Source organism: Rutidosis leptorrhynchoides, chromosome 4 (genome assembly GCF_046630445.1).
Source record: "Rutidosis leptorrhynchoides isolate AG116_Rl617_1_P2 chromosome 4, CSIRO_AGI_Rlap_v1, whole genome shotgun sequence".
Classification (NCBI taxonomy): domain Eukaryota; kingdom Viridiplantae; phylum Streptophyta; class Magnoliopsida; order Asterales; family Asteraceae; genus Rutidosis; species Rutidosis leptorrhynchoides.
Window position 1 is genome coordinate 215,616,446 of NC_092336.1, and position 19,156 is coordinate 215,635,601.

Consider the following 19,156-nt stretch of genomic DNA (forward strand, 5'->3'; position numbering starts at 1 on the left):
AGGACAAATTCTACACATGGTAACTAATCAATGCCAATTTAGTGGTGCACCGAAGGAAGATCCAAATGAACATCTTCGTACCTTTAATAGGATCTGTACACTATTTAAAATAAGAGAAGTGGAAGATGAACAGATATATCTCATGTTATTTCCCTGGACATTAAAGGGAGAAGCCAAAGATGGGTTGAAATCGTTACCTGAAGGAGCGATTGATACATGGGACGTTTTAGTTGAAAAATTTCTTAAACAATTCTTTCCGGCATCTAAAGCCATAAGACTTCAAGGAGAAATTGTTACGTTCACACAGAAGCCAAATGAAACTTTATATGAAGCTTGGACAAGATTTGGAAAGTTATTGAGAGGATGTCCGCAACATGGTTTAGACACTTGTCAAATAGTACAAATATTCTACCAAGGATGCGACATCACTACAAGGAAAGACATAGACATAGCAGTTGGTGGTTCCATTATGAAGAAAACAGAAACTGACGCTTATAAATTATTGATAACACTGCTTCCCACTCACATGAGTGGCACCAAGAAAAAGATATCGTTAGATCATCTAAAGCAGCTAGAGCCGATTCTAGCCATGACTTAGATTCCATTTCTGCAAAGATAGATGCTGTCGAGAGACGATTGGAAAAGATGACTAAAGATATTCACTCAATACGAATTAGTTGTGAGCAGTGTGGAGGACCACATTTAACAAAAGATTGTCTCAGTATTGAACTAACAATGGAATAAAGAGAGAATGTTTCATATCTAAACCAAAGGCCTGGAAATAATTATCAGAATAATTATCAACCGCCAAGACCGATCTACAATCAAAACCAGAATTATAACCGAAATGTTCCATACAACAACCAACAAGGTCCTAGCAATCAACAAGTATCCAATAATACTTACAATCAGCAAAGACCTATTTTTCAAAACAAACCACCACAAACTGATGATAAAAAGCCGAATTTAGAAGATATGATGACGAAGCTAGTTGATTCTCAAACACAGTTTTTCACATCTCAGAAACAAACCAATGAACAAAATGCTCAAGCATTTAGAAATCAACAAGCTTCTATTCAAAATTTGGAACAAGAAGTAAGCAACCTAGCAAGGTCGATAGGTGAAAGAAAACCGGGAAGTCTACCTACCGATACAAATGCTAACCCTCGGAATGAAACAACTAAAGCCATTACCACAAGAAGTGGTATTACACTTAAACCACCTGAAATACCTGTAATTTTTGATGAAGCTATTCCTACTCCACAAGAACCACAGTCTGAACAAGATAAGGAAACAGAACCGGTAGTTGAAAAGGTTAATGATGTGAAGACCCGTCCTAATCCATCCGGATGAAGTCCATATCGATTACAAATGATTCACAACAGTTGATTACATCACGTGGTAATTAACCTCTATATAATAAATTTTACAAACATTGCATTCGTTTTTAAAAGACAAACTTTCATTACATCGACAGTTGACAGGCATGTAAAGCATTTCAAAATATATCCAAATATAATTGACTTAATAATAATCTTGATGAACTCAACGACTCGAATGCAACATCTTTTGAAATATGTCATGAATGACTCCAAGTAATATCTCTAATATGAGCAAATGCACAGCGGAAGATTTCTTTCGTACCTGAGAATAAACATGCTTTAAAGTGTCAACCAAAAGGTTGGTGAGTTCATTAGTTTAACTTAAACAATCGTTTCCATCATTTTAATAGACTACAAGATTTCAGATTTCCATTTCTCATAAACATACGTCCCATGCATAGAGACAAAAATATCATTCATATGGATTGAACACCTGGTAACCGACATTCACAATATGTATATAAGAATATCCCCATCATTCCGGGATCCTCCTTCGGACATGATATAAATTTCGAAGTACTAAAGCATCCGGTACTTTGGATGGGGCTTGTTGGGCCCGATAGATCTATCTTTAGAGTTCGCGTCAATTAGGGTGTCTGTTCCCTAATTCTTAGATTACCAGACTAAATAGGGGCATATTCGGTTTAATAATCCAGCCATAGAATGTAGTTTTAAGTACTTGTGTCTATTTCATAAAACAGTTATAAAAGCAACGCACGTATTCTCAGTCCCAAAATATATATTGCGAAAGCATTTAAAAAGGGATTAATGAAACTCACGCATATAAATATTGTAAAACAGTTAATAAAGCATTTGCATGTATTCTCAGCCCAAAAATATATATAAAAAGGGAATAATGAAACTCACGTATATAAATATTGTAAAACAGTTATTAAAACATTGCATGTATTCTCAGCCCAAAAATGTAATGAGTAAAAGGGAGCAAATGAAACTCACGCATATAAATATTGTAAAACAGTTAATAAAGCATTTGCATGTATTCTCAGCCCAAAAACGTAAAGAGTAAAAGGGAGCAAATGAAACTCACGCATATAAATATTGTAAAACAGTTAATAAAGCATTTGCATGTATTCTCAGCCCAAAAACGTAAAGACTAAAAGGGAGCAAATGAAACTCACCTAATGTATTTTGTAGTAAAAATACATACGACTATATTGAACAACAGAACAAAGCAGGGTTGGCTTCGGATTCACGAACCTATATCATTTATATATACATTAACTCATATAATGATATTTAAACAAATACATATATTATTATTAGTGATGTAATTTATAACTTTTATATTTCATTATTAAATATATTCATTTTATATATAGAATATTAATATAGGTAGGTTATGTATTTTAAATATATTTTTATATGAATAATGTGATTGTGAAATTAATAATTATAATAATAATAATAATAATAATAAAAATAATACTAAGTAAAAAGTTGTAATATTTTTATAATGATAATAATAACAATAACTAATAATCATTTTTAAAAATAATAATAACAGTAATAATAATGGTAATTTTATAGAAATTATATTAACAATAATAATGATAATAATAATAATAATAAGTATAATAAGAATGCTACCTTATAAAATAAGCCTTAAAAATAATAATGACTTTGCCCAAACTCGAACTCGTGACCTCTCGCTCATCCGAATACACCACTAACCATCCCACCATTTTCATTTTTCTGTTTATACTCCCAGCTAAACTATTTAAGCCGTTTATTATTAGTCCGGCCCAAACACGAAATGGTACACGACCCATCAATTAATTCGCCCCAACAGGCACTTGGATCTCAGCCCATCAGTTTTCTTTTGTAAAAAAAAATACTGTGGTGGTCTGGGTTCGAACCCAGGACCTTCTGTTAAACACATACAACTCTAAACCATTCTTCCAATCACGCTTTTGTGAACTTATATCTTCCTAAAATATATATACTCGATTTTAACAACTTCTTCTTCTTCCACAACTAAACCCATTTAATTTCTTCATCACCATTATCTTCCTTTCCATATCATCATCGATCACATTCGCTAATATTATCATCATCATCTTTCTGGTTAGCGATTTAAACAAATGGTATAGTGTAGTAGTAGCCCATCAAGAAGCAAGAGTTGGGTCACGGCCTAACCTCCATTTCCATGTAATTAGCTTTATTAATTACTAAACCTCATGCCCAATATTACAACCCAATATAAAAAGGAAGCCCATCTAATACTCGGTGTGTTCTCAATTCAATCAGATACCAAAAAAAATAAAATAAAGCGGTCTACTTGTTTCCCACTTTTCCATCGACACCTTAGTTCCCACTTTATATTCTATAATACTTCTTTAGTAGTAGGATTGGAAAACAGAAAGCATTCAGTAGAAGTCTCGAATAACATGAAATAAAGAAAATATATAGTGGCTGTAAAGTGGTTGTCTTTTGGTTAAAAGCAATAGACAAGTAATAAAATTAATCAAGTGGTTATATACTTGTTAATTGGGTCGGCCATAATGAAGAAAAGAGAATGAATAAAGTCTCTCAAAAGCAGTTGAATTATGTCCCTTGACTGCATATACAATATATAAGGCTGTGGGTGTGTGAGTATTTCTAACGAATAACGAATAATAACAACAAGGATCGGTTTAAAGAAGAAGAAAAATAGTAGTTTACTTAGAGACACAAAATAAATAGAAAGTGAGTGTTTTTTTTTTTTAGAAGCGAAGGTAGTGATGGTTGAGGTGTATAAATGAATGATCGTTTAACTGGGTTTCAATGTGGTGGCTAAATGGGTTTCACATAACAGCACAATAACAAGGGCTTCGAATGTTGAGATGGTGAGGGTATTTCATGGGTAGCGGTTTTCAAGTTCAAGAAGAAAAATTTTAGAGAGAGTGGAAGAGAGATGGAAGTGAAGGTGGTGATAAGGTGGTGTAATGGTGAAGTTGATGATGGTTGGTGTTCGAGCAAGAAACAGAATTGAATGTCGTGCAGCAGTCCTTCGGTTATTATGGTGTTCGAATGGTGGTAGGGTGGCGGATATGATGATTTATGAAGATAAAGTTCAAGTATTTATATATATGTATTGGTAAATATCGTGCAGCAGTCCTTAGGTTAAATGGTTAGGAGGTCGAATGGATTGGTAAACAACATTTGGCCGGAAAAAAAAAAAAGTGTTTATTATAGTAAGAAAATGTGGGAGAAGGAGAAGTGGAGTTGTTGAGTTTGATTTCTGCTGTAATCAATCGATTTACATTGTTAGTGTATTAATAAAGTTTAACAGATGTAATTTCAACTAAATTGACCCCTTGTCTTATTGTTTGATTTACTCGACAACATTTATTCTGTCAGACATAAAATAAAGAAAAGAATACTTGATGTTAACAGATTTTGTTTGATTCTTGTTGATGAAATTCCTAATTGGTACGATTTATGAGAAAAGAACAAATTACCTACAGGTTGACAACAATGGAAAACAGAATACAGTCATAATTGTATGTATTTTGTATTTAACAATGTTTATATAATTATCTGTTTATAATACATATGAATCTGTATATATGAACCCAAACTGATTCTTAATATATAAATCTGCGTACTAATATTTATCTGTTTGTATATATATATACCTGTATATAATATTCTGTGTATATAATACGTATAAGTCTATATGATATAATTAATCTTAATAATTAATAAATATAATTATAATAATACTACTACTCTTAATATTGTCAATAATAAATAATATTTATAATAATATTTTTTTTATAATAATAATATCTATATCTATAAGAATTATAATTATAATAATAATAATAAGTATAATAACTATAATAATAATACTAATTTTATTAATGTTAATTCTAATATTAGTAATAATAATATTATAACAATTTATAATTAACACACTTCATATCTATATATTATATATTGAGAAATGTTAATTACTAATACATATTTTAATATTAATGAAACTAGTCATAATATTATTAGTATAATAACTATATCATTAAGTTGTATTACATATTTTATTATTTCACATTATTATTCATACACGTAAATTTACATTTATATATATATATTTATTAACAACAATTGTTCGTGAATCGTCGGGATTAGTCAAAGGTCAAATGTATACATGAGCACAGTTCAAAGTTTTTGATATTCAGTTTAACAGACTTTGCTTATCGTGTCGGAAACATATAAAGATTAAGTTTAAATTTGGTCGAAAATTCCCGGGTCATCACAGTACCTACCTGTTAAAGAAATTTCGTCCCGAAATTTGAGTGAGGTGGTCATGGTTAACAATAAAAATGTTTCCATGACGATTATGAGTTGATAAATAGAGTTTTATCATCATTGAGTAATATGGCTAAGATGATTCGATTAATCGAAGCGTATGAATGAAGCTATCACAAAAGATCGAGATGAAGAAATGGAGATTTTTCCATAACTTTTGACGTAGTTGCGATTGAACTCCGGAATTCAAGGGATTTAAAGAAAATCTTTGATATCTAAACGATTTGATTCTTCGGCGAATAAGTAAATTAAGATCTCTATAATTAAATACAATGATCTGCCTCGATTTCTCTGTCTGATATTTCCATTATAAATTAAACTCTTCCGTTCCATTATTCTCACCATTCCTATACTTTCTTTCTTAGTTCATACATCCAAAAGATTGTGAAAATGTTAAATCCAGTTCTCATCCTTGTCCTTATCCTTACTATCGTAACAATCATTCTCCTTTTCCAACTTCCACCTGAGGAGTCTGCTTACTTCTATTTTGCTCTTGGGGTTATAGTGCTTTTAATTCTCCCGTGTCTTTATGTTGCGATAAACATTGATATACACGGTTTGTAATTTATGCGTTGTTATCGGGTTTATATCTCTCCTTATATTTCAATGTCCCCCTTTCTGTTTCCTATAATCATTGTCATCCACAGTTAATACTCCCTCCTATTTGCTGCGATTTATACTTCAATTTCTATTTCAGAGCTTTGTCCCTTCGTTTCTTCTTCTGGCGATTTGGTATCTCTTGTAATGGTCCAGAATTCGCAGATATAAGTTTCAGAATGAATATTATTAATGTTCTAAATAAGAAGGAACGTAATAGCACGATTTGATTTGTCAAATTACTAGATTTACTGAGAATAGAACTATCAAGAATATACTTTCTTGATATGTTCAGAAGTTAAGCAGTATGACAGAGTTATGTAACATGGCACATGATGACGTTATGATCTGTGAATCATCACGTCCCATTAGAAACTCAGCATGACTTACTGTAATATAATCACGTTGATCAAGTGTCATTATATTATACTAACTCATGCATCAGTTCCCAACACTACTTCAAAAACATCCATATTTTAAGCTCAAAAGTTTACAGAATATAGAAACTAACAGTTTCTATATGATGTAACACTGATAGCACGAAGAGATTAATGATTTCAGATAAGAATAGTTCTAAAAATATCTTCAGAAATATGGAGGGTATTTATAATGAAAGATACGATAATATCTTTGAATATCTAAGATCAGAGGATGATGAAGACTATTGTCTGCAAGGGTTTAGAGTAAAGAGCAATATATTCGCTAAAGACTTTAGCAGGCGCTGAATCATTTGGATTCTTTGAAGTTAAACTTATTCTTTGTGATTTGTCCACGACTTTCTTCATAGTTTCGTATAATCTGCTTTTCGGTACTAAATTTTTCTATTGAATGTTTCCAATATAATGATACAAAGGAAGCACGAAGAGGTATATAATTTTGGACGAGAATATTTATGAAAATATCCTCAGAAATATCGAAGATATTGATGATAATATTTTGAAATTTCTAAGTTTGATGGTTGATGGAGGAAGATTTTTCCGCAGGATTTTAACATGACTTCAGAGCAAGATATTCTCTACAGATTTCAACGGATCCAGAATTACCTGAATCTCTTGAATATAGGGTTTGGTCCTTGTATTTGTCCTTGGTCTCCTTCATGGGTAGCTCAATCTGTTTTTCAATACCCAATTTTCTATCGAGCGTTCCTAACACTCCTTTCTTTATCATCAAACTTTTGGTCGTTTAGACCATCTACCATTTTTCTGTTTCCTCTGCATTTAATGCTATGATATCTGAATCATCAGTTATTAATCCGAGGTGGTTTCAGGAAAATTGTGTTTTTAGATGATTAAACGCTGATGGTAATATGGTGGAATATGAAAGGTTCTCTGGTAGCAATAAAAGAGCACGCGTATATATCAACGTTATAATAAGGTTGTTTCGTACGAAAAGTCGAAGTTGTCTTGCTGGAGCTGTGACAAAACTGGCTATCTCGAACAGCAGATGCAAAGTTATTTTCGTTAATAATAACGCTAAAGGAATTAGCACAGCTACGTGTTAAACGTTTACTCAGGTTTCGAGTATTTTCAGGTGCATGACTATATGCATCAATCTTTTCTTCCGTAGATGAAATGCGGTTGGTTCATCCTCTCGATTGAGGTGTTTTCAAGATTCATGAAAGGTTTGATCGCAGATTGTAATCGTCAAGATACAAATGAGATTTAGATGAAATCAAGTGGCAAACTTGAAGAATTGTTTAGTTTCATATATTATAATAAATATTTTAATTCATTTTAATTGTCCAATGTTATTAGTTCACAGTCGATAATCCACAGTTAACAGTCTAATAATTTATATATAGTTTAATATATAATATTCAAATTAATTAATAAATATCGTAACCCGTGTACATGTCTCAGACTCGATCACAACTCAAAGTATATATATTATTGTAGAATCAACCTCAACCCTGTATAGAGAACTCAATCATTACTGCATATAGAGTGTCTATGGTTATTCCAAATAATATATATAAATGCGTCGATATGATATGTCAAAACCTTGTATACGTGTCCCGATATTTAAGGTGCGAAAAATAAATACATAAATTAAATGACAATAAATAAAGTGCGTAAAGTAAATAAAAGAAATTAAATGACGTTAAATAAAATTGCGAGAATGTAAATTGCGATAAAATAAATTGCGATAAATAAAATGTAATCAGTTAGCTAGGAACAGTTAGCTAGGATTTTGTTAGCGTGGATTCTTAACAAAATTTCCATAGTTAATTTGTTTGTTTCTAACAAATTTTATTTTGTCCAATGTTTTCTTCATTATGCCACTTGTCGAATTCTGATAAATCAAAATCCAAATATGAAATTGAATGAATATAGTTATTCTGTGGTGAACGGATTCGTATAGTTGTGAGTGTAAGTAGGATAGTAAATGATCGTTGAATCAAATTCGAAGAATGTACAGTGTAACTTATTAATGCGAAATCAAAATATTTCTAGGGTATTACCTACCCGTTAAAATATTTTCATCATTAACAGTTTGTACGAAAGAATTTTTAATTATAATCTTTATGAAAATATATATACATATATATCTTCTTCAGATATAATTATGGATTTAATGAGTCAATATGATATTAAACTCATTTGATTTATTGTTAGAAGAAAAATATATAATCTCTAAAACATTAGAGATTACATAATCGCAATACTGAACGAAGATAATTGATGTAGAACGATACGTAGAATGATGATTAAGTTCGAGGTATAGATTGTGATGTTGAGGCGTGTGTTGTTGTGGTTTATGTTGTTGCTGGTGGTACTGTTGATGCTGTTGATGTTGCTGAAGCTGGTACGTTTTGCACCATATTTTCTAAATTTATTTTTAGAGCGCGAAATTTGTTAACTTCTTCCATTATTCCAGAATGATTGTCGGTCGGAACGAGTGGATGAATAAGATATAGAATTGTGGATAGAATATAATCTTGTCGAGTTACCCTGGAAATGAGACTGAAAATGGTATCTCGAACAGGTTCGCTGGTAAACGCTTCAGGTTCATTGTCAAGAGGCGAATTCGGTTGGTGGAAGGGATTGCCTTCTGCGCGTTTCCATTAATTAAGTCGACTACGAACCCATCAGATGAATTGATAATGGCTGATTGGTTGATTCATACTGGTGACGCTGTTTTCGGAGCTTAGGTGAACATCTATGTCGAAATAGCTGTCGGAATAACTATCAGAATAGCTATCGGAATCTGAGGGACTCGAACTGGTTGCAGGATTCGTCTCGTATGATCAAATGAAGAATTTTCGATAAGAAATAGATTATAGGATGTAGATTAGTACCCTGCAATACATAATTTACATATGCATATATAATACTAAAATCCCATAAGTTACGGAGGAATCTACAGAATCTGTCAGGCAAAGGTAACAGTAACAGATACGCTAAGATATGAATTAGCAGATACGCTAAGATATGAATTTTTGTCTATACACTATTCATGCAATCAATGAAGCAAGACGTGTCTAGACTAAGAATGATAAGTAGATGATTTCCGACTAGAAATGATAAGCAAAACTTTTGACATGCAGACACGGTCGAAGTCCAGACTCACTAATGCATCCTAACGACTTATCGGTTAGACACACTAATGCAGACATGGTTCGCTAAGACCACCGCTCTGATACCAACTGTGAAGACCCGTCCTAATCTATCCGGACGAAGTCCATATCGATTACAAATGATTCACAACAGTTGATTACATCGCGTGGTAATTAACCTCTATATGATAAATTTTACAAACATTGCATTCGTTTTTAAAAGACAAACTTTCGTTACATCGACAGTTGACAGGCATGTAAAGCATTTCATAATATATCCAAATATAATTGACTTAACAATAATCTTGATGAACTCAACGACTCGAATGCAACATCTTTTGAAATATGTCATGAATGACTCCAAGTAATATCTCTAATATGAGCAAATGGACAGCGGAAGATTTCTTTCGTACCTGAGAATAAACATGCTTTAAAGTGTCAACCAAAAGGTTGGTGAGTTCATTAGTTTAACTTAAACAATCGTTTCCATCATTTTAATAGACCACAAGATTTCAGATTTCCATTTCTCATAAACATACGTCCCATGCATAGAGACAAAAATATCATTCATATGGATTGAACACCTAGTAACCAACATTCACAATATGTATATAAGAATATCCCCATCATTCCGGGATCCTCCTTCGGACATGATATAAATTTCGAAGTACTAAAGCATCCGGTACTTTGGATGGGGCTTGTTGGGCCCGATAGATCTATCTTTAGAGTTCGCGTCAATTAGGGTGTCTGTTCCCTAATTCTTAGATTACCAGACTAAATAGGGGCATATTCGGTTTAATAATCCAGCCATAGAATGTAGTTTTAAGTACTTGTGTCTATTTCGTAAAACAGTTATAAAAGCAGCGCACGTATTCTCAGTCCCAAAATATATATTGCGAAAGCATTTAAAAAGGGATTAATGAAACTCACACATATAAATATTGTAAAACAGTTAACAAAGCATTTGCATGTATTCTCAGCCCAAAAATATATATAAAAAGGGAATAATGAAACTCACGTATATAAATATTGTAAAACAGTTATTAAAACATTGCATGTATTCTCAGCCCAAAAATGTAATGAGTAAAAGGGAGCAAATGAAACTCACGCATATAAATATTGTAAAACAGTTAATAAAGCATTTGCATGTATTCTCATCCCAAAAACGTAAAGAGTAAAAGGGAGCAAATGAAACTCACGCATATAAATATTGTAAAACAGTTAATAAAGCATTTGCATGTATTCTCAGCCCAAAAACGTAAAGAGTAAAAGGGAGTAAATGAAACTCACCTAATGTATTTTGTAGTAAAAATACATATGACTATATTGAACAACAGAACAAAGCAGGGTTGGCTTCGGATTCACGAACCTATATCATTTATATATACATTAACTCATATAATGATATTTAAACAAATACATATATTATTATTAGTGATGTAATTTATAACTTTTATATTTCATTATTAAATATATTCATTTTATATATAGAATATTAATATAGTTAGGTTATGTATTTTAAATATATTTTTATATGAATAATGTGATTGTGAAATTAATAATTATAATAATAATAATAATAATAATAATAATAATAATAATAAAAATAATACTAAGTAAAAAGTTGTAATATTTTTATAATGATAATAATAACAATAACTAATTATCATTTTTAAAAATAATAATAATAGTAATAATAATGGTAATTTTATAGAAATTATATTAACAATAATAATGATAATAATAATAATAATAAGTATAATAAGAATGCTACCTTATAAAATAAGCCTTAAAAATAATAATGACTTTGCCCGAACTCGAACTCGTGACCTCTCGCTCATCCGAATACACCACTAACCATCCCACCATTTTCATTTTTCTGTTTATACTCCCAGCTAAACTATTTAAGCCGTTTATTATTAGTCCGGCCCAAACACGAAATGGTACACGACCCATCAATTAATTCGGCCCAACAGGCACTTGGATCTCAGCCCATCAGTTTTCTTTTGTAAAAAAAAAAATACTGTGGTGGTCTGGGTTCGAACCCAGGACCTTCTGTTAAACACATACAACTCTAAACCATTCTTCCAATCACGCTTTTGTGAACTTATATCTTCCTAAAATATATATACTCGATTTTAACAACTTCTTCTTCTTCCACAACTAAACCCATTTAATTTCTTCATCACCATTATCTTCCTTTCCATATCATCATCGATCACATTCGCTAATATTATCATCATCATCTTTCTGGTTAGCGATTTAAACAAATGGTATAGTGTAGTAGTAGCCCATCAAGAAGCAAGAGTTGGGTCACGGCCTAACCTCCATTTCCATGTAATTAGCTTTATTAATTACTAAACCTCATGCCCAATATTACAACCCAATATAAAAAGGAAGCCCATCTAATACTCGGTGTGTTCTCAATTCAATCAGATACCAAAAAAAATAAAATAAAGCGGTCTACTTGTTTCCCACTTTTCCATCGACACCTTAGTTCCCACTTTATATTCTATAATACTTCTTTAGTAGTAGGATTGGAAAACAGAAAGCATTCAGTAGAAGTCTCGAATAACATGAAATAAAGAAAATATATAGTGGCTGTAAAGTGGTTGTCTTTTGGTTAAAAGCAATAGACAAGTAATAAAATTAATCAAGTGGTTATATACTTGTTAATTGGGTCGGCCATAATGAAGAAAAGAGAATGAATAAAGTCTCTAAAAAGCAGTTGAATTATGTCCCTTGACTGCATATACAATATATAAGGCTGTGGGTGTGTGAGTATTTCTAACGAATAACGAATAATAACAACAAGGATCGGTTTAAAGAAGAAGAAAAATAGTAGTTTACTTAGAGACACAAAATAAATAGAAAGTGAGTGTTTTTTTTTTTAGAAGCGAAGGTGGTGATGGTTGAGGTGTATAAATGAATGATCGTTTAACTGGGTTTCAATGTGGTGGCTAAATGGGTTTCACATAACAGCACAATAACAAGGGCTTCGAATGTTGAGATGGTGAGGGTATTTCATGGGTAGCGGTTTTCAAGTTCAAGAAGAAAAATTTTAGAGAGAGTGGAAGAGAGATGGAAGTGAAGGTGGTGATAAGGTGGTGTAATGGTGAAGTTGATGATGGTTGGTGTTCGAGCAAGAAACAGAATTGAATGTCGTGCAGCAGTCCTTCGGTTATTATGGTGTTCGAATGGTGGTAGGGTGGCGGATATGATGATTTATGAAGATAAAGTTCAAGTATTTATATATATGTATTGGTAAATATCGTGCAGCAGTCCTTCGGTTAAATGGTTAGGAGGTCGAATGGATTGGTAAACAACATTTGGCCGGAAAAAAAATAAGTGTTTATTATAGTAAGAAAATGTGGGAGAAGGAGAAGTGGAGTTGTTGAGTTTGATTTCTGCTGTAATCAATCGATTTACATTGTTAGTGTATTAATAAAGTTTAACAGATGTAATTTCAACTAAATTGACCCCTTGTCTTATTGTTTGATTTACTCGACAACATTTATTCTGTCAGACATAAAATAAAGAAAAGAATACTTGATGTTAACAGATTTTGTTTGATTCTTGTTGATGAAATTCCTAATTGGTACGATTTATGAGAAAAGAACAAATTACCTACAGGTTGACAACAATGGAAAACAGAATACAGTCATAATTGTATGTATTTTATATTTAACAATGTTTATATAATTATCTGTTTATAATACATATGAATCTGTATATATGAACCCAAACTGATTCTTAATATATAAATCTGCGTACTAATATTTATCTGTTTGTATATATATATACCTGTATATAATATTCTGTGTATATAATACGTATAAGTCTATATGATATAATTAATCTTAATAATTAATAAATATAATTATAATAATACTACTACTCTTAATATTGTCAATAATAAATAATATTTATAATAATATTTTTTTTTATAATAATAATATCTATATCTATAAGAATTATAATAATAATAATAATAATAAGTATAATAACTATAATAATAATACTAATTTTATTAATGTTAATTGTAATATTAGTAATAATAATATTATAACAATTTATAATTAACACACTTCATATCTATATATTATATATTGAGAAATGTTAATTACTAATACATATTTTAATATTAATGAAACTAGTCATAATACTATTAGTATAATAACTATATCATTAAGTTGTATTACATATTTTATTATTTCACATTATTATTCATACACGTAAATTTACATTTAAATATATATTTATTAACAACAATTGTTCGTGAATCGTCGGGATTAGTCAAAGGTCAAATGTATACATGAGCACAGTTCAAAGTTTTTGATATTCATTTTAACAGACTTTGCTTATCGTGTCGGAAACATATAAAGATTAAGTTTAAATTTGGTCGGAAATTCCCGGGTCATCACAAATGAAGATAACACAGTTAAGGCTAAACCTTATGTTAAACCATACCAACCACCACTTCCTTCCCCGAGTAAAATGAGAAAAGAGAGACTTGAAGCCGAGCAATCCAAATTCTTGGATATGTTTAAACAAATAAATATCAATCTTCCTTTCATTGATGTAATTTTAGGAATGCCTAGATATGCTAAATTTCTGAAAGATCTAATCACAAATAGAAAGAATATGGAAGAACTCTCGGCTGTTACTATGAATGCTAATTGTTCTGCAGTGCTGTTGAATAAGATACCAGAAAAACTATCTGATCCAGGAAGTTTCACAATTTCATGTTTTCTGGGTAGTCTTAGTTCAATAGAAGCATTGGCAGACTTAGATACTAGTATAAATTTAATGCCATATTCACTATACGCTAAACTAGACCTTGGAGAATTGAAACCAACACGAATAAGCATACAACTAGCAGATCGATCAGTAAAATATCCTAGAGGGATAATGGAGAACATGCTAGTTAAAGTTGGTACTTTAGTATTTCCAGTAGATTTTGTTATTCTGGACATGGAAGAAGATTCTCAAGTTCCTCTCATATTAGGAAGACCATTCTTAAACACGGCTAAAGTAATGATAGACGTGTTCGGTAAGAAACTGACCCTAAGTATAGAGGACGAGAGTGTTACTTTTTCTGTTGATAGAGTAATGCAACAACCGCAATCTGTAGATGATACATGTTATTATATTCAAACTATAGAATCACATGCAGAATTGTTAGAAGAATTTCCAGAATTACAAGGAACAGGAGAATGTTCTTTAGGAGAAGGAACTGAACCAATTGATGAAACTGGAATGTTAGCTACACTTATGGCTAATGGATATGAACCAACAATAGAAGAAATTCAAATGCTAAAAGAAGAAGACAGATATCGATATAAATCATCGATAGAAGAACCACCGATATTAGAGTTAAAGCCCCTTCCAAACCATTTAGAATACGCTTATTTACATGGTGAATCTGAATTACCTGTAATAATATCGTCTTCTCTTACTGAAAATGAAAAATCTAAACTCATTTCTGTGCTAAAAGCTCATAAACCAGCTATTGCATGGAAGATTCATGATATTAAAGGAATAAGTTCTTCGTATTGTACACATAAAATCCTTATGGAAGAAGGTCATAAAACGTATGTGCAACGCCAACGAAGACTAAATCCTAACATGCAAGATATTGTTAAGAAAGAAATAATTAAACTGCTTGATGCAGGTTTAATTTATCCAATTTCTGATAGTCCATGGGTAAGCCCAGTTCAATGCGTACCTAAGAAGGGTGGCATGACTGTCATCACAAATGAAAAAAATGAGCTTATTCCTACTAGGACTGTAACAGGATGGCGTGTTTGTATTGATTATAGAAAATTAAATGACACCACCAGAAAAGATCACTTTCCCTTACCTTTCATTGATCAAATGTTGGAAAGATTAGCCGGAAATAGTTACTATTGTTTTCTTGACGGTTTTTCCGGATACTTTCAAATTCCAATAGCAACTGAGGACCAAGAGAAAACCACATTCACGTACCCTTATGGTACTTTTGCTTACAAATGCATGCCATTTGGACTCTGCAACGCCCCTGCAACCTTTCAAAGGTGCATGATGGCGATTTTTCACGACATGATAGAAGAATGCATGGAAGTTTTCATGGATGACTTTTCAGTCTTCGGTGATACATTTGAATCATGTCTAGTTAATCTTGAACGAATGCTTATTAGATGTGAACAATCAAATCTTGTTCTTAATTGGGAGAAATGCCATTTCATGGTTAAAGAAGGCATCGTTCTTGGTCATAAAATTTCAAAGGAAGAAATTGAAGTGGATAGAGCTAAAATAGATGTAATTGCTAAACTTCCACATCCCACCAATGTTAGAGGAGTTAGGAGTTTTCTAGGGCATGCCGGTTTTTACCGACGTTTCATAAAAGATTTTTCTAAAATTGCCACTCCTATGAATAAACTCCTAGAAAAGGATGCTCCATTCATCTTTTCAGATGAATGTATCAAATATTTTAATATTCTTAAAGAGAAACTCACTAATGCGCCGATCATAATAACACCAAATTGGAATCTACCGTTTGAACTTATGTGCGATGCAAGTGATTTTGCAATGGGAGCCGTTTTAGGACAAAGGATTGAAAAATGATTTCAACCTATATATTATGCTAGTAAGACGTTACAAGGAGCATAAACTAATTATACAACTACTGAAAAAGAACTCATTGCTATTGTCTTTGCATTTGACAAATTTCGTTCATATCTCGTTCTAGCTAAAACGGTGGTCTATACCGACCATTCTGCTCTTAGATACCTATTTTCGAAACAAGATGCTAAACCAAGATTAATCCGTTGGATCTTACTCTTACAAGAGTTTGATATTGAAATCCGAGATAAAAAGGGAGCAGAAAATCTCGCAGCTGATCATCTTTCTCGTCTAGAAAATCCCGAATTAGAAGTTCTAAATGAATCGGCCATACAAGGCAACTTTCCTGATGAATATCTATTGAAGATAGATTATAGTGAAATTCCATGGTTTGCAGACTATGCAAACTACTTAGTATGTGGATTTCTTGAAAAAGGATTGTCGTACCAAAAACGAAAGAAATTCTTTAGTGATATAAAACACTATTTCTGGGAAGATCCACATTTGTTTAAAAGTTGTCCTGATAGAATAATACGCCGATGTATATTCGGAGATGAAGCCAGTCAAATCTTAAACCATTGTCACACAGGACCAACAGGAGGGCATTATGGGCCTCAACTTACAGCAAGAAAAGTTTATGATGCTGGATTTTATTGGCCTACAATTTTAAAAGACGCACACCTTCTTTGCAAATCCTGTGATGCTTGTCAAAGGGCCGGAAAAATAAGTCAACATGATAAAATGCAACAAAATGTCATTCAAGTATGTGAAGTTTTTGACATTTGGGGTATTGACTTTATGGGTCCATTTCCAAAATCTCATAATAATCTCTACATTCTCGTTGCCATTGATTATGTATCTAAATGGGCGGAAGCACAAGCTCTCCCAATTAACGATGCACGAGTTGTAGTCAACTTTTTAAAACGTCTTTTTGCAAGGTTTGGAACACCGAAAGCTTTAATAAGTGATCGGGGTACTCATTTTTGTAATAATCAACTTGATAAAGTTCTTAAAAGATATGGAGTAACTCATAAAATCTCCACCGCTTATCATCCACAAACAAGTGGACAAGTTGAAAATACCAACCGAGCTTTAAAACGTATTCTAGAAAAAACTGTAGGATCAAATCCGAAGGAATGGTCCATTAAATTGGAGGATTCACTCTGGGCTTTTAGAACAGCCTACAAAACTCCAATTGGTACCACACCTTTTAAACTCGTTTACGGAAAAGCATGTCATCTTCCAGTAGAAATAGAACACAAAGCATTTTGGGCTTTGAAGACATGTAATCTTGATTTACATGAAGCCGGACGTTTACATTTAAGTCAACTAAACGAATTAGAAGAATTAAGACATGAAGCATACGAAAATTCGTTAATCTATAAGGAAAGAACGAAGAAATGGCATGATAAAAGAATCAGAAGTTCAAAAGAATTTAAAGAAGGAGACAGAGTTCTTCTTTTCAATTCACGATTCAAGCTATTTCCTGGAAAATTGAAATCAAGATGGTCTAGACCATTCATAGTTAAAAGAGTTTTCCCATACGGAGCAGTAGAATTAATAAATTCAAATGGGATTGAATTTAAGGTTAATGGTCACAGAGTTAAACATTACAGAGATAGTCCAATGGAAGTTGACAACGAAGTTAATCACAATTTCGACACCACAGCTAACTAAGTGTGGGGAGAATCAAGTCTTTAAAGGATAATATGTATTACTGTTAGAGTTAGATGTTCTATTTTCATGTAGTTCTCAAAAATGGAATTCGAATGGTCTTTCCCTAGCAGACCCTAAAGAACTAGTCTTCTCCCCCCATTCTGAATTTTTATTTTTTTTAGGTTTTACGAGATGAAGACTTCCTGTGAACTAAACCATGGTCTAATGCTACACGCTTTGATCACTAAATGTAATAATGACACCCTTTCAAGTGAAATAGTATCATTAATCAGAGATAAATTGGCGGAGTAAGAAAAGAATCCAGGAACGAAGATAATAAGTTACAATTTGGTAAAGGAAAATCAAAATCCGCAGCGAAAAGAAGAGCTCGACACCTTGAAAGATGTCACAAATGTGAAAAATGGTCACACGAAGGAAAATGCTCGACGAATCAGACATATTCCAATACCGAATTCGTTACTTTATGCAGAGATGGGCCATTCATATGTTTAGAAGAAAAAACGTTGAATGCTCGAGGTTACGCCTATGTAGCTATGGAAAACTAATTAGTCCGACTATCTTATGAGTGGGCTAGAGCATATCACTAAGAATACTATCTCACAGGTAAGTTTGTACAGTTTTTAGTTTTTATTTTTATTTTTATTTTTAACCTTTTGATAATAAACGCTAATTTGTTCACTATAAAGTATTAAATTTGTATTCGATAAAATTAGGTATGCGTGACCGAAATTATTGATATCATACAAAAATTTATTACATCACTGCGAAATTTACCGTTTATTCTTAAGGTATAAATATCTTTAATCAATCAACCCAAAATATTTCAAAAATTAGTCATGAGTTAAACTAGGTTATGTAACCGAAATTACTTAAACGAAAAGAGGAGCGTATATTTTTGATAATATTTGATTGATTAAAGTGGGATAAAAGACCGAAAAGATTTTTAATTCTATTTTTACTTTGTTTATAAAATTAATATTAAATTAATATTGTAAACTTCTCTTTATATCAATATATTTAAAATTGTAAA

The 19,156-nt window shown here is 31.9% G+C and overlaps 1 non-coding gene across 1 annotated transcript; it reads right to left on the minus strand.

Annotated features, from left to right (window-relative positions):
• Positions 1-274: 274 nt before the first annotated feature.
• Positions 275-381, minus strand: LOC139846075 (small nucleolar RNA R71). Its single transcript, XR_011758820.1, has one exon. It is a non-coding gene; the product is annotated as a small nucleolar RNA R71 (small nucleolar RNA).
• Between the last annotated feature and the right edge of the window lie 18,775 nt (positions 382-19,156).